Below are 4,111 nucleotides of genomic sequence, written 5' to 3'. Positions count from 1 at the left end.
TTGGAGTCTGAGGATAAAAATCCCTCTATTGTCTTGCCAGGTGTAATTAAAATCACATAAAAGACAGATAAAAACAGTTTTAAAAGGTTTGCCTGAGAGAGCTCCGACAGGTAGACTCGGAAACGCCACTCATGTGTGGTAGATGTTCATAAGCAGTCATCATTCAAATTGCTCTGTTTAGTGGATTATTGCTGTTAATAGGAAAAAATAAATAAAAATTCTGCTTTGTAATGTAGAACCAGAAAGTAAAGTTGTCTAGGGCCTCAGTTCACCCTGCTTGCTGCAACTGGTTAAATATTAATAATTTATGATAATGACACACAGCATTATGCCTAATTGTTTATGATTTGTTGCCAGACTATTCCGTGGAACTCTTCAAATATTTCTTAAGGGCTAATGTGCAGCAACAGCACAACTTGTGATTGATGACTGCATTATGTAACACTAAATGCTTCTGCTTTGTTCTCCAGCAGTCCTGAAGGATTTCACACGCTGAGCATTTGTTGGCTACTTTTCCTTCATTGTGTAGGTTGATGATGGTGTAGATCAGGTCGTTTGATGCTCTGAATCACTATGCTTTTTGGTCAAACAGCCCTTTCACAGTCTGTAGGTGTGTTTTGCCTCATTGGCCTGGTGGTCCCACTGATTATAATGATGTGGTCAGTCATTACATTGTTACCTTTATGCTGAATAAATATCCAACAGTGTTGTCATCTGAGGTTTTGTTAGTTACTGGGGCTACTGATGCTAGATAACTTGTCATCCTCATTAGAGGGAACTCTTGACTTTCCCTCACTGGTTCAGTCCTCATATGATTCGGTTTCGTCACAGAATTTGATGTTGTTTTTAACTGCACTGAAAGCAATTTTTTAATTTTTTAAAATATCCTGGATTGACTGACCTTTAGGTATTAAATTAAAGATAAACTGTCATTTCTCTTTACTTAGTTGAGCAATTCTTACCATAATAAGATTATTTAAATAGGGCTGGTATTGGCCATATAGTAACACTACATGACACAACACAACTGATGCCATCAAACGCATTAGGAGGAGAACAAATTCCACCTGCTAACTTTGACACATTATACTTGTGAATTAAAACCCTTTCATGCCAATAAGATACAAAACTGTCATCAGTGCCAACAGCCGCTACTTTAAAGAATGTAAAACTCAACACCTAATTTTCTTCATTTACATGCTTCATTCCATATATATCATTCTATAGCTTGGATGAATACTGTATATTTTCCTAGAGAGTAGGCTGCTGTTTCTTTAAAATGAGTAAAAGTTGCTCTCAGCAGCTTTGTAAAAACCTCCGAACAGGGACCTCTGAGGAATATATCAGAACTCTTACTGACATTTAGAAGAGTTACTTGTCGTGCGATGAGATGCTTGTATTTACCAAAGATCTAAGAATTACACTTTAGCTCCAATGAACCATCTTCAGAACAAAAATTTAAAAAAGAAACAATGAGATGTGGTAGCCAGCATTAGTGATGTGTGAGGGTGTGTGATAGCGGTGGTCCTCACCTCTTCTTCTAACCTCAACACCAGTTTTGCAGGCGTTTCAGCCCACATCAGTACTGCAAAGAGCAGCATTACGACACACATTTGTCCACTGCCTCTACACATACTCCACTAAATGTATTGGCCACTAAATGTATGTAGCCCTGTGTAGTACACCACTAAATGTAATGTGATATTTTTGGGTGCGATGTGCTAAAATTAAAAGACGATATAATTATGGCAAATTAGACTGAAGTATGGAGTTTAAACGTGCATAAAGAACATAATGAATACTCTAGAAATGACTGATGTTTTGATGACACGGTGTGTGTCTGTGGAGGACACACACATACAGCTGGAAGATTGTGAGGTAGAATGTATTTTTGGTGTAAAGAGAAATCACATGCTTTGCAGAAAAATGAAATACGGAGCACTCAAAACATAACGGTGTTTAGATAAGGCAATAAAACTGTTAAAAATATATAGGAAACTTAACAATGCATAATGGTATAATTTCAATGACATCTGTCACAAAACATTAGGGGTAAACTGTGCAGGGGGCCCAAGTAGCTATCACATATAACAACCAAGCTGGGCTCTGTACAGTCTATTCTTAAAGCCATCCACAACATCAGTTAAGTTTTGTGGTGGTTGTTCTACTTCCCAGTTGTCTTGCAGAAGGGCCAAGAGACCCAAGACAGGATGACCAAGCACTCTGTTCTCTCCTGAACAACCTCTCTTGAAGCTAACAATAACCAGACCAAATGCTCTTCTCAGTTTCTAGTCGTTACAATAAGCTCGTAAAATAGACAATAATCCATTTTATTCATGATAAACTGAAGGTAAAAAAAAGAGAAAACTAAACAAAAGAAAGAAATAAACATTGGTACTAAGAAAGACAAGTTACTATTCTTGCCAAACAGCTAGAAGATCCCCGGTTCACATCCCTTCCTACAATCTTTCTGCATGGAGTTTCAATGTTCTCCCTGCACTGTGCACACATGGGCTTTTACCGGATGCTCCAGCTTCCTCCCTCAGTCCAAAGACATGCGAGTGTGCTTGTTTGTTTCTATATGTAGCCCTGTGATTAACTGGTGACCTGTCCATGGTGTTCCCTGCCTTCACTTTAAGTCATCTGGGATCGGCTCCAGCAGCCGGCGACCCGAGTGAGGATTAAATAGTGTATAGAGAATGGATGGAAATTTGATTCTCTCTCTCATGGCTTTTTTCTTTAGTGGGAAAATGTTGGTTTCTTTTACCCCTGCAAGGATGATTAGCCTGATTGAGCTTGTCATCATGTATTTCAGTGATGTGTAAACATTTGAGTGACAGCAAGACAGCAAAACGTAATCTGGAAGATTTATGAATTTAACATGTTGATACCCGCCAGGCTGACATTTCCCTGCCAATGATGTGTCACGAATGCCAAACTTGAAATAACAATATTGTAAACACAACCAAAACAAACACTGCACCCTCAGATGTTCTCAGTATAATTCCCAAGCTGAAACTCCCACTGACAAAGATCTCTGTTTTCTTTAGCGGTTTCATTTGAAGTAAGTATTTGAGTAAAGGTCAGAATGTTCCACGAGTGCATCTTCACAATCAGTGACAACAGCAATAATAACCATCTACACATGTTCTTATAGAGCTTTATTTTATTTATAACATTGTTGGAACTGTTCAGTGTGAATATTGTAGTTAAACTGAGTTCCGATCATGCGGTGGATAATGAGTTATTGAAAAACACAGAGGGATACATTTACAACGTGATTCTACAAATAACATAACGACTGCAGTATTTCTATCTATCTAACAGAAAATAAGGTTCCAGCTTCAGTCCATGGAGGTGTTTTGTCGTCATGTTTGTAGATTGGTTCTCTTTTCATATTGATGGGCCTTGTAATATCTTGACAATGTTCTAAAAGTGCCTTTCCATTTTGGCATATACTGTATCAGTGGCTCATTGGCCAAAAAAATCAGTCATTATTTTCATTGTGCAATTTGACAAAAAAAAGAACAATATTTGTTTGTTTTTTTTCCCAGATGACTGCTGGGTTAAGTGTACATTGAAATGTACATCCACTGGAAATAAAGACAGAGATATTATTATTATTATTATTAACATTATTATTGCAGTGCAGCTGTTAATAAATGATGCATTTTTGCTTACATTTGTTAAACAGTTGTGATCAACAAGAAGCAGGAAACCAGAGGCAGGTTTAAAAAAAAACCGAGGGAGATTTACTCACAAATAGCTGGAACATGATTATAAAAATAAAGGGAAGAGAAACAAAAGACAGGGAGCAGGCTGAGGTAGATCAGTCCAAAGTGCAGGCGAACATTCAAAAACAAAGCAGGGCAAAGCTGAGAGGCAAAATGCTGGAGAGCTGTGGCACAAAGCCACACAAATGAGCTCAAGTGACAGCTGGTGAGGTGGGGTGTTAGACTGAACAAGTAGGGGCACTGAGAATCGCTGGTAGGTGGTAGAAGTGATACGAAGACTAACAGGACTGAATTAATCACTGAATAAGTACATAACAAACACCCAAAATTTCTTATAAAAGGTATCAAAAAAAATTAAGAAGGTGACTTTAAATTAC

Source organism: Acanthochromis polyacanthus, chromosome 1 (assembly GCF_021347895.1).
Source record: "Acanthochromis polyacanthus isolate Apoly-LR-REF ecotype Palm Island chromosome 1, KAUST_Apoly_ChrSc, whole genome shotgun sequence".
In the NCBI taxonomy this organism is placed as follows: Eukaryota; Metazoa; Chordata; class Actinopteri; family Pomacentridae; genus Acanthochromis; species Acanthochromis polyacanthus.
Note: the sequence above shows the minus strand (reverse complement) of the source record.